The sequence below is a fragment of the Schistocerca serialis genome, chromosome 2 (assembly GCF_023864345.2).
Source record: "Schistocerca serialis cubense isolate TAMUIC-IGC-003099 chromosome 2, iqSchSeri2.2, whole genome shotgun sequence".
In the NCBI taxonomy this organism is placed as follows: domain Eukaryota; kingdom Metazoa; phylum Arthropoda; class Insecta; order Orthoptera; family Acrididae; genus Schistocerca; species Schistocerca serialis.
In genome coordinates this window covers 171,563,452-171,576,970 of record NC_064639.1, presented here as the reverse complement: position 1 = coordinate 171,576,970, position 13,519 = coordinate 171,563,452, and the positions used below count along the sequence as shown (strand labels likewise).

General features: G+C 42.3%; 1 protein-coding gene across 4 annotated transcripts in view; it reads left to right on the top strand.

Annotated features, from left to right (window-relative positions):
- Positions 1 to 13,519, top strand: part of LOC126456883 (prolyl 4-hydroxylase subunit alpha-2) — a 334,176-nt gene that overhangs the window by 217,773 nt on the left and 102,884 nt on the right. Inside the window, exon 2 of one of the 4 annotated variants that reach the window (XM_050092708.1) lies at positions 3,168 to 3,237. The exons of the other annotated variants lie outside the window; for them this stretch is intronic. The gene's annotated coding sequence lies outside the window, so the exon portion shown is untranslated. The remainder of the gene's footprint in view (positions 1 to 3,167; positions 3,238 to 13,519) is intronic. 4 annotated transcript variants of the gene reach the window in all.

Here is a 13,519-nt window from a genome sequence, read left to right as displayed (position 1 = left end):
GCCGAGACTGACAGTCTGACTTGGCTGACCAACTGCCTCCGACTGACTACCGCAGACTAACTCCAGGCCGAGCTCATGGCACCTCTTAAATGCACGTGAACAGGGAACGTTTCCCCTTTCCCACCAGAGGGAGACACCAAAGCTGCGATTGCCACAGCAGCGCCACCGCTAGAACGGAAGGCGACCGCTTTACACTACGCGCTGCGGCGCGCTCTCCAAAACAGCAAATTTTACTATGGCTCAACTACTTAAACTAACTTACACTAACTTATACTAAGAAGAACACATACAACCATGACCGAAGGAGGACTCAAACCTCCGGCGGGAGTGGCCGCACAATCCGTGACATGGCGACTCAAACCGCGCGGTCACTCCGCGCGGCACACTGTTGAAGTTGGTGGTGGTTCCATAATGGTATGGACTGAGGCCTCTGGTCCAGCTGAACCGACCATTGACTAGAAATGGTTATGTTCGGCTACTTGTAGACTATTTGTAGCCATTATCGTACTTAATGTTCCCAAACACCGATGGAATTTTTATGAGTGACAATGCACCCTGTCACTGAGCTGATTGGTTTGAAGAACATTCTGGACAATTCGACCGAATGATATAACCACACAGAGCGCCCGACGTGAACCCCATCGAACGGTTATGGGACATAATCGAGAGGTCAGTCCGTGCATAAAATCATGTACAGGGAACACTATCGCAGTTAATGACGCCTGTACAGGCAGCATGACTCAATATTTCTGCGGGCGACCTCTAACGACTTCTTGAATTCAAGCTACGTCGAGTTGCTGCATTACACCGGGAAAAAGGTGGTCCGACACGATGGTAGGAGGTATCCCATGACTTGCGTGAGCTCAGCGTAGTTACAAAACGGACCACACCGCTGTGGAGATGACGACATTGTTTGCCTTAACTCACAATCAGTCGCAACGTTTGAATACGTTGGAATTCCTCATGACCGACAAATTTTTTAAAAAATGGTTCAAATGGCTCTGAGCGCTGTGGGACTTAACATCTCAGTTCATCAGTCCCCTAGACTTAGAATTGCTTAAACCTAACTAACCTAAGGACATCACACACATCCATGCCCGAGCCAGGATTCTAACCTGCGACCGTAGCAGCAGCGCGGTTCCGGACTGAAGCGCCTAGAACCGCTGGGCCACAATGGCCACCTGACAAATGTTATTCATTTCTTACCTTAGACTGAATTTGCTTGCCGAGAGCACATGAGGCTTTCATTGTTCTTCTTTTGCACATCACGTAACTAACTTGAAAACAGTTGGATTTTATTATTACGAAAAAAGTTTTTAATTTATTAAAAGGGAACTACAGAATATAAGGCAATGCGTATAATCAATCGACCATTGTTTCAAAAATTGCCCAAAGGCGATAATTATGTATATCATCAATTTATCAGGTAACTGTCATATTTAGTAGTAGTAAATGATTCCACGAGGTAATTTTTTATGCAGCTATAACGCTGAAATAAAAAAGCAATTATGTTTAAAAGTACTGCGCCATTTCTCTGAAAAGACATGAAGAGTGAATAGCAATGTATATGAGAAAGAGTTCAGTCCAGCAAACCAGGTCCAGAGGCGCCTCTGCCTGGAATCTGGAACACAGAATTTTTATTCAGTGCAGAATTCTCATGCATTCCTAGAAGTGATTATGATTCTACGAAATTGCAGGTTTAGTCCCTTCTAGCTTTTTCGTTGCCGACCTAGATCAGAAGTACTGTGATCTTCACAGTCGCTATGATTCGTTTATCGGTAAAGCGACAGTAAACACCAGGTTGCATGAAGTAAGTGTTTTCTAACGGAAAAAGCGTTTTGTTTCAGCCTCTCGTTTATTATCGTATGCTTGACCTCAAATAAAAATCATGTTTCATAAAATGAATATCTTTCCGTGGTTAAATGGAACACTTAACAGGTGCCTCAGCACGACACAGGTGAAACGTTCAGGGTAGACTGACATCAAATCACACGAATGTCAAATGTAAACATGTCCCCATAGCAACACATTGCCATCGAGTAACACAATGAGTGCAACACACTGACTTGTACCGAAATTATCATAAAATATTTATTTATTGATTATTTAGCCTTATTTTGGTTATTTGTTACAGACTTTAGTTGAGGATTTTTACTTTGAATGTATTGACCTTATACTTTCTTTACAACTTTAAAATGTTGGAAAATTGGAAAAATGTTCATTTTGCCTTTTTTCCCTATTTCAGATTTACGAGTATACCCCAAAGTTTGTAAACGTATTTCTTAAACAGTTTGTACATAGAATCAAAGCTTTGCGTCCTAAACCTCCATTTCTGAGAGCTTCTAGCCAGTTGCACGTCATAACTGGCTAATCTTCTTTGTCCATCAGAATTTTTGCAGTTGATCTGCTGTTTTCGTATGTCTGATTTTCAGTTTTCCCTATCAACCTGACATTACTGATAAGAACAAAATTACCATTTGTGAATATTTTATACTTTTATTTTGAAACTTGTTGGTCATTTTGTTGGTAAGTTGTAGGAATTACGAACGCAGAGTTGTAATGAGACTATAATTTCACAACACTGAGATGAAAAAGGCGGCATCAATAATCGACTTAATATTATAAAAAGATGTATTGCGTACATGCTAATGATTTATGTGTATCTTTTAGTGTCATAATAATCTAACTACAATAAATATTTACAATACACGTTCTGTACCTCCTGTAAAATTTAATTCGTACTGTCACAGCTATAGAAAGAAATTTGCAGAATCCTGCTCCTTCCTAACCCCCTTCTCCTCCCTTAGATAAATTTCTGTAGATGTCCATAACGAGATCAAAAGCCAGTATGAGAGGTTATCCATGGAAATGTTTTGAAATAAAAATAGGTATGAAATTAGTACCGTTTTATAATTTTATAGTTTATTGTTTACAGATATAGACTGTCTAGCAGTTGTATTTTGTTTCTTTTTCGTGACAGATCTGAGGATGATCATAATGGACCGCAATTGATAGACTGGAGACAATTTGTTTGTGATAATTGACAGAAATTACAGACAGAAATTCGGCATTTTTTCTCTTGAGACACATTTTATTTCATATATTGACTTGTATCTTCGTTTTTTTCATCTAACTTCTTTAGACGGATAATGTGTTTCTTTTTACAGGTTGGTAGAATTTCACATCCCGACATTCGTCTGTCAGCTGAGGATAAACTGCTGGAAAACCCCACTGACGGTTAGTTATTTAATCGCTTGAATATACTGTTTATTATCTTTTTCACCGTACTAACTCTCGTTCTTTTCTTTAAATCTGGTGTCGCCTTAAATCAAACGTTCTTGATTTTGTGCTTGATAGTTTCTTAATTGTTGTATTTCTTTTTCATAGTGCGTTGGTACCGGTCCAAAAGTTACGCTTTGTGCTTGACTAGAGTGAAATTTCGGAAAATAGTATGTTGTTCTATACTAATTTTATGATTCATTTTATGTGCCTCAGTCTTAATTCTTGTGAGGCCGTATGGTGCTTTTCATTTCCATCTCTAACTGTTGTGAATCTGTAACTTAATCTGCTGCTCTGCTTGCGGTGGAGGTACGTAATCTTCGAGCAGTGAACAGATGTATTGTGCTTGCTACAGAGATTCTCTGCAGTTGCACAGTCTCTGTTTCAAGCAAGACTTTTTTTTTTTTTTTTTGGAGGGGGAAGGGGGGGGGGTTGGATCACCAGTCTCGTGACTGGTTTGACACTGCCCAGCACGACGTCCATTCCTGTACAAACCTCTTCATCTCAAGAGTAGCACTCACACCTTATCTCCTCAATTATTTGTTGGGTATATTCCAATCTCAGTCTCTCTACAGTTTTTACGCTTCACAGCTTCTTCTAGTACCATGATGTCTTAACCTGTGTTCCATTACCCTGTCCCTTCTTATTGCTAGTGTTTTCCATATGATACTCTCCTCGCTGAGAATCTCATTATTCCTTCCCTCATCAGTCCACCTAATTTTCAGCATCCTTATATAGCCTCAAACGCTTCGATTTTCTTCTTTTGCTGGTTCCACACAGTCCGTAATTCACATCCATACAGCATTGCGATGTAAATGTACATCTCAGAAATTTCTTCGTCTTATTAATCTCAGTGTTTGAGTCTAGCACGCTTCTTTTGGCCAGGAACTCCCTCTTTGTTTATACTAGTCCGCTTTTCATAAACTCCTTATTTCGTCCGTCGTACGTTAATATGCGTACAGTGTAGTAGAATTCCCTTGTCTACTTCTTGGTCTCCAATTTCGATATTGAGTTTCTCGCTGTTCTCATTGCTGCTACTCCTCATTACTTCCATCTTTCATCGCTTTACTCTTAATCCATGTTCCGTGCTCAGTAGACGGTTCCTTACAGTCAGTATGACCCATGATTCATCCTAGTTTTCACTGAAGTTAGAAATGTAGTCAGCAAATCTTATCACTGATATTTTTTCACCCTGAATTTTGATCCCATTTCTGAACCTATCTTTCATTTCACACTTTGCCTCTGCGATGTACAGATTCAACAGTAGGCGAGGAGTCCTTACCAGGGCCATCATCATCAGTCATCTGCTATATTAGCAGGTACTTTGCCTCTCCATTTTCTGTGATCCATTGCTTCCTTCTTAAGGCTGCTGTGTGTTGTGCCGTCCATCACGTCATCCAGTATCTGAAATCTCTTCCTTCCTCGCTTCCTTTTCCGTTCTATATAACTTTCTAAAACTGTTTTTATCAGTCCATCAGTTTTTCCTAACATATGCCCAATCCAATTTCTTTTTCTTCTTTTTATTACATCTAGCAACTGTCATTTCTCTCCCACTCTTCTCAGTATCTCTTCATTTTTTACTCTGTCCATCCAAATTACCAGGGTATCGATCCATATTCAATGACAGCTCTCATAAATTTATTACGTGTGAAAACACAGATCTGCGAGCGTCCCTGAGCCATGTTCATTTCACACTCATGATGTGACGATGTGATGACTTCACCTGTAACTGAAACTTGAAACATGGATTGTCTTACCCATTTAGCATACAACACACAGTGCAGTAATGTTAACGCAGTGCAGTGTGTTTCGAGAGCCACGTGTCATGCTCACATCATTTGAAGTCAATGTGCAAATCACCAGTCAGAAGAACGTGAATTTTTCAGAGCGGTGGTGATAAATTAAAGCTTTATGGATAAAAAATCGTCATACTTCAAAAGCTCCAACTTATTTCCCTCTGTTCCTTGTCATCACAGTACTGCTACTTCACCAACGTGCCTTCTTTCTTCAGCAGTGTGTCTGACTGCCCACTTGTTATCACACCAGCTGAAGTCTAGTACAATGATTTGCCCAGTGAACTGTAAGCTAACAACCTCAGGTGACAACTAAGAGTCTTCAGCTGTTTAAGCCAATTCCAAAAATGACAACATGTGATCTTGCTGGACGATGTAGAGGTAGTCCATGTCGAGAAGAATGGAGGGAAACTTGACCTACTTGAAGGATTTGGAAGAGGCGATTCACCAGAACAGATTAATAACCTGATTCATGTATAAACGGGAAGCAGCCCGAATGGATTCCATAACAGTTTCATGGACCTGTTGGCATAAACATGGCATACGTAAAATAAATTCATGCAGGCAACTAATGTAAATATTTGCTTCAACACAACAAAGTGCTGGTATAAAAAATTGCCGAGTCTTTCGTGGGCACGTTTTAAGACCCCAGGATCTTCGGTCGACGTTTGTTCAACAATTTTTCCGATGTTTCGCCAGCACAAGTGGCTGCATTATCAAAAGTTCACCCTCCGTTGCTGGTTGCGGACAGAAGTCGATGTTGTGGCCAGAGATTATAATAATGTACCTGTCTCGCAAATGTCTGAGGATTTTTCCTTCGTCACTGCCGCCTGTGTTTCTCTTCTTATTACCTGCAACGTTCTCTGCATCCGAGATCCGTTTACCTTGAGGGTTTCTGCTTGTTAAAACTTCTGTCATATTTGTGAATGTCTACGGGTTCCTGAAGAAACGGCCGTGGTGATTTTTTTGCCTATACGCCCGGATAACCGCGCGTGTTTAAGCTCCATTTTTGGGACGGCCCAGGCTCGAATCCACCCGCGGTTTAACGAAGAGGGTCGGTTTGCGTTTCAGCCTGGATGTAGATTTTAGGCTGTTAACCACATCCAACTAGGGGAATTTCGAACTAATATTCGAGTCCCGCCTCAGGTACACGATTCGCAAACGTTTAATAAACTGTCGCGCACTTTCACATGAGTAATGATACATATGTTTTTGTTGGAGGGGGGGGGGGGGGAGGAGGAAGGACGTCCGACCACCCCTTAAATTAACCATGCCGACACCGCGCAGATTCGAGACGAAGGCGGAAGAAGGAAAGATAGCTCTTCTCCAGAGGGAGAATCTGCGTGTCCGCGAATTTCATTATTTAGTTGGTCACACACATCGCATGATCCGCCACAGATGATTTCTGCACTTGTTGCAACCACCAATGATCTTAGTATTGAGGGATCGCCTACTCAGTCCAACATAGACTTTTCCACATGTACAAGGTATGCGATAAAATCCCAATATTGCAAGTGGGTAGCTTTTGTCCTGTGCCGATCTGAAGTACACTTCCATCTTCTTGGTCGGATTGTAAACAGTCTTTACGTCGAGTTTGTGCAATATAAACTTACTGTGTCGCTCATTCTGGGGATGTACGGCAGAAAAGCCGGACCTGACGTTTCTTCTTTGACAATGCCAGCCTCTCATGATGGCGAAACGTCAGAAAAATCTTAAATAAACGTCGGCCGATCCGGAGATGAAAACCAACAGGCAGTACGGCAAGTGTTGTTATCTTCGGAATGAGAAAGAAGAGCTGGTGACTCATTGCATTCAGATGACGTTGTGAACTTATTATTCACTGGATTGAGCGTTGTACTAAATATCGGTTTGCGTGATAACAAAACGGTCTGAGGTGCAGCTGAAGAAAAAGAGTCACACTGGTGGAGCAACGACAATGCCATGGAATAGTGAAACACAGATTGGAGTAAAGGTAAGCCGAGAATTTTTGATCGTGATAACTTAGTTTTATGACTGCTACGTTGCCTATGGATGGTTCAGATAAGGATACCAGCTAATGAAAGCGAGAGTCACGAACTAGTAGCGGAATGTTGTACGCTAAATAATTATAATGACTGATTTAACAGAAAGACCATGAAATGGATGCTTCGAAATCGAGATTAATTGATTATACTGTGCAAACGAGACTTCGTAATTCATATTATGCCTTACGTAATTATTATGCTCGTTTATCTTCTCTGTTATTTAGCTGACGTGCTTCGCCCAAGACAGTTACCAGTCCAAGCTGTCTTGACTCCCTTACTGGTTTCACGGTACATCCCCATAGCTGTATTCCCACATTTTCCGCCGATTCTTTGTCTGCGATCATCACGCTTCCATGACGAAAGAGTAATAATTGCCTTCTCGCTGGCAGAAAGTATTGGCCCTTCGATGGTTTTGGCTTTTACATAATTTTGCCATCCGTAATTGCAGTTGTGACAAGTATCACGGTACTATCCGCTGCTAGGAGATGGCTTGGGCTCCTAGCGGAATGAGTAGAGGCAGAAACACTGCATCTCAGCAGTTTTAGTCTCAGTGTTGTCATAGTCATCAGCGAATCTCCTAATGAGCTAAAACAGATACTAGAGAAACTAAAACACTTCACCAACAACTGTGAACCTTCCAGTGGCTCGGTCGCTAAATAGGTAAGGACCAGACTGCAAACCTGAAGTTTGCGCTTTCAATCCACAGCAGGACCTATGATTAGTGTTTGTTTTCTCTATCTCTCTCTCTCTTTTTTTCTTCTTCTTTCGCCTCTGAAAATGATTTGTGTGCGTGAAGAAAGCGTTGTTGCAACATAGTTGGTAGTAGTGCCTGAGTAAGTTCTTTCAAAAATCTGAAGGGCTTACTAGTTCCAACAGGACCATGCATAGTAAAGCACCGAGGATTTCAAACCAACCTTTTGGTTGAGGAGACCTTTATGTTCTTTACAGTACTCCACAACTACGACAGAGCGAAATTGCAATAATCCACTGGCAGCAGGCTCTGAGAAACTGCACTTAAGGTTGGAATATTGTAACGACCGTTATGTGCGATCTGAGCGGAGGAGGAGATACGAAAAATCTTTCAGATTAAATAATGTCCAAAGTCGGATCGATTTATTAGAGAATAACGGTTTCAGATCACACCAAATAAAACTATTTTGAAGTTTTTCATGACAAATGTTTTACGATAAAATATCTTTCGCTCACGGCTGTACCTACGTAATAAGAAACTGGGATTAATTGGCGTAGTTAAAATCCTGTAACCGTGAAATTTTAAATTATAAGCCCTCCAATTTCTGTTCGCACTGGGAAATCGAACTTCCAAGAAAAAATAAGCAGGTCTTATGTACTCGTAATAAATATAATAGTAATTTCGAGGGATATTCGGAAAGTAAGTTCCAATCGGTCAAGAAATGGAAACCACTGTGAAAATCTAGCTTTTACACATAGGCTTATGTGTTCGACAGTGTTTCTAGTATGCCTGTCCGTTACATCACTTCGCTCTATTCAGTTCTGAGCGCATGGTGAGCACGTAAAGATGCGTAGAAAATAGTGTCTCCCGCCAAGTATGAGTTGCAGGTGAGAGATTTCGCCAGATGTTATGCAGCCGACATTACAGAACTGTCATACGTTTCCTACTTCGTGACAACTCTCGGTCGCAATCTGCAGGGGCAATGAAAATGCTCCTGCAGCGTTTCCAATGGGAAGTGTTTGATCACCCGCACTACAGCCCGTAATTGTTCCCCCTGTGTTTCATCTCTGCTCACACTAACTACTGGCTATGAAAACAACATTTTCGCACAGACAACGAGCTATAGCTGAGCGTAGAGAATTGGCGGGAAGCACAGGCGACTGCCTTCTATGACGAGGGTATTGGAAAGTTCGTACAACGCTACAACAAATGCCTAAGCCGGAGTGGTGACTATGTAGAGCAGTGGCTGGAAGCTGTAGCTAACTGTTGCAGATAAAATATTTCTGATTTTCAAAGTGGTTTCCATTTTGCGATCAATCAGAACTTACTTTCCGAATAGCCCTAGTACTTCAATGAGATGGTCACAATGACGTCTGAACCAGATCGACCAAACAACACGGCTAAACAGAGCAATATATCACCTACAGAGTATCATTTTTCCACATAGTCACCACCATTCGTTATGCACTTTTGCCAACGATGAACCACAGCCTGCGTGCCGCTCTTGTAAAAATCGGAACCAGCTGAGGCCAACCAATTCCTTACAGCTGCGAAAAGTGCGAAGTTATTCACATGAGTACTAAAAGAAATCAGCTAAATTTCGATTACGCGATAAGTCACTCAAATCTGAGGGCTATAAATTCATCTAAATACTTAGGGATTACAATTACAAATTATTTAAATTGGAACGATCACATAGATAATATTGGCAGAACACTTAGAAGGTGCAAAATGTTTACCAAAGAGATTGCTTACCCTACGCTTATCCGCCCTATTCTGGAGTACTGCTGTGCGGTGTGGGATCCGCATCAGGTGGGACTGACGGATGACATCGAAAAGGTACAAAGAAGGGCAGCTCGTTTCGTATTACCGCGAAATAGGGGAGATAGTGTCACAGACATGATACGAGAATTGGAGTGGCAATCATTAAAACAAAGGCGTTTTTCGTTGCGACGGGATCTTCTCATGAAATTTCAATCACCAGTTTTCTCCTCCGATTGTTGCGAAAACATTCTGTTGGCACCCACCTACAGAGGGAGAAATGATCATCACAATAAAATAAGAGAAATCAGGGCTCGCACGGAAAAACTTAAGTGCTCGTTTTTCCCACGTGCCGTTCGAGAGTGGAACGGTAGAGAGACAGCATGAAGGTGGTTCATTGAACCCTCTGCCAGGCACTTTATTGTGAATAGCAGAGTAATCGCGTAGATTTAGATGTAGCCTTGACAACAGTCAAGTCTGAAGGCGCTAAATCGGAACTGTACGGTGGATATGGTGAGACAGTCCATGCGAATTTTGCAGTGATTTGCGTGGTCGTAAAACTGGTGTGGGGACTGGCGTTATCATGTTGCAGGTGACAGTTGGTCATCTTCTCCGGCCATACCCTGGAAATTCGGTCTTTCAGCTTAGTCAGTGTCGTCTTGTAGCGTGCTGAATTGACAGTTTCTCCAGGCTCCAGGACATCCAAAAGCACCACCCCCTGGCTATCCCAGAAGACTGTGCACATTACTTTGCTAGCGGACGGCTATGTCGTGAGTTTCTTCTTCGACGGAGAATTCGCATGTCGGCATTCCGTGAACTGCCTTTTTGATTCCGTGGTGACACCATGTCTCATCTCCGGTGACGATGCTATTAAGAAAATTGTCACCTTCAGCTTCAGGTCCCGACAAATACCTGGTCGATGAGTTTTTTGTTCTTCTGTTAGCATCCGCTGGATCCATCTCGCACAGACTGTGCGATTACCGAAATAATCCGACAATGTTTCCAAGGCTTTACAGCCGATATTCAGCTTGTTTCTCACAATTCTCTGGTCGATATCCGCCGATCACCACGGATGAGTTGATCAAGACTCTTCATTGCGAGGGATGACAGCTGTGCAGGGTCGACCGGGCCGTAGCTTGTCATGCGCATCTTTTTCACCTATCGCCTCACGTTGCTCACTTCTATTGCATTTTCTCCATACACCTTTAGCAAGCGTCGATGGATATCAATCGGCGCAATTTCTTCAGCAGTGAGGAATTCACACATCGCTGTTTTACACGGGCATCCGTATGAGACTCTTCGACCATAGATACTACTAGACTGGCCTTGCTGTGCAGAAGCTATAGGGCTCGTGTGGCTCCAACATAAACCACGTGACTGTTGGCAAAACGTGGCGGGATTTCAAATCAGCGGTCTGCCATCCTATGTTTGTATCGTATTTTCCCCACATTTCTCAATTGACTGCCAAACGCTTCCAACAAAAATTACTTTTTTATTTGCGAAAAATTATGCCAGAACTACATTTGACATGGATTTGTTCACAGTACCATTTATAAAATCTAACAAATACATCGAACGCCACTCTGGTGGGCAGCGGGACGAAATTACTATAAACAATTAAAGTAAAATGTCGTTAAAATTCTTTTAAACACTAAGAGTGGGCTCGTGTCAAAACTTTAAACATTGGATTCGCCGCGTTTTGAGCTCTAGTCACTTATAAAAGAAAATGGGATATGGGAATTATTCTAACAACATTCAAAATTACAGGCATTGGAAGCACAGATTTCAGAAGACGAGGCATCATCTAACGAACGCCTTCTGGTGTGTGATTTACGGAGCTTAGGCCTCTTCGATTTCATATGCTCCGGAAAATCAAAAAGTGTCGGGATAGCCAATTCCCTCCAGTCTCAGCCATATAAAAACAACAGTTTTAAAAATGACAGACACTGTAAATATAAATATAAATATACATTGTAAATAATAACTAATTATTAAAACGCTTCTCCTCGAAGTGCTTCCAATCGGTCAAGAAATGGAAACCACTGTGAAAATCTAGCTTTTACACATAGGCTTATGTGTTCGACAGTGTTTCTAGTATGCCTGTCCGTTACATCACTTCGCTCTATTCAGTTCTGAGCGCATGGTGAGCACGTAAAGATGCGTAGAAAATAGTGTCTCCCGCCAAGTATGAGTTGCAGGTGAGAGATTTCGCCAGATGTTATGCAGCCGACATTACAGAACTGTCATACGTTTCCTACTTCGTGACAACTCTCGGTCGCAATCTGCAGGGGCAATGAAAATGCTCCTGCAGCGTTTCCAATGGGAAGTGTTTGATCACCCGCACTACAGCCCGTAATTGTTCCCCCTGTGTTTCATCTCTGCTCACACTAACTACTGGCTATGAAAACAACATTTTCGCACAGACAACGAGCTATAGCTGAGCGTAGAGAATTGGCGGGAAGCACAGGCGACTGCCTTCTATGACGAGGGTATTGGAAAGTTCGTACAACGCTACAACAAATGCCTAAGCCGGAGTGGTGACTATGTAGAGCAGTGGCTGGAAGCTGTAGCTAACTGTTGCAGATAAAATATTTCTGATTTTCAAAGTGGTTTCCATTTTGCGATCAATCAGAACTTACTTTCCGAATAGCCCTAGTACTTCAATGAGATGGTCACAATGACGTCTGAACCAGATCGACCAAACAACACGGCTAAACAGAGCAATATATCACCTACAGAGTATCATTTTTCCACATAGTCACCACCATTCGTTATGCACTTTTGCCAACGATGAACCACAGCCTGCGTGCCGCTCTTGTAAAAATCGGAACCAGCTGAGGCCAACCAATTCCTTACAGCTGCGAAAAGTGCGAAGTTATTCACATGAGTACTAAAAGAAATCAGCTAAATTTCGATTACGCGATAAGTCACTCAAATCTGAGGGCTGTAAATTCATCTAAATACTTAGGGATTACAATTACAAATTATTTAAATTGGAACGATCACATAGATAATATTGGCAGAACACTTAGAAGGTGCAAAATGTTTACCAAAGAGATTGCTTACCCTACGCTTATCCGCCCTATTCTGGAGTACTGCTGTGCGGTGTGGGATCCGCATCAGGTGGGACTGACGGATGACATCGAAAAGGTACAAAGAAGGGCAGCTCGTTTCGTATTACCGCGAAATAGGGGAGATAGTGTCACAGACATGATACGAGAATTGGAGTGGCAATCATTAAAACAAAGGCGTTTTTCGTTGCGACGGGATCTTCTCATGAAATTTCAATCACCAGTTTTCTCCTCCGATTGTTGCGAAAACATTCTGTTGGCACCCACCTACAGAGGGAGAAATGATCATCACAATAAAATAAGAGAAATCAGGGCTCGCACGGAAAAACTTAAGTGCTCGTTTTTCCCACGTGCCGTTCGAGAGTGGAACGGTAGAGAGACAGCATGAAGGTGGTTCATTGAACCCTCTGCCAGGCACTTTATTGTGAATAGCAGAGTAATCGCGTAGATTTAGATGTAGCCTTGACAACAGTCAAGTCTGAAGGCGCTAAATCGGAACTGTACGGTGGATATGGTGAGACAGTCCATGCGAATTTTGCAGTGATTTGCGTGGTCGTAAAACTGGTGTGGGGACTGGCGTTATCATGTTGCAGGTGACAGTTGGTCATCTTCTCCGGCCATACCCTGGAAATTCGGTCTTTCAGCTTAGTCAGTGTCGTCTTGTAGCGTGCTGAATTGACAGTTTCTCCAGGCTCCAGGACATCCAAAAGCACCACCCCCTGGCTATCCCAGAAGACTGTGCACATTACTTTGCTAGCGGACGGCTATGTCGTGAGTTTCTTCTTCGACGGAGAATTCGCATGTCGGCATTCCGTGAACTGCCTTTTTGATTCCGTGGTGACACCATGTCTCATCTCCGGTGACGATGCTATTAAGAAAATTGTCACCTTCAGCTTCAGG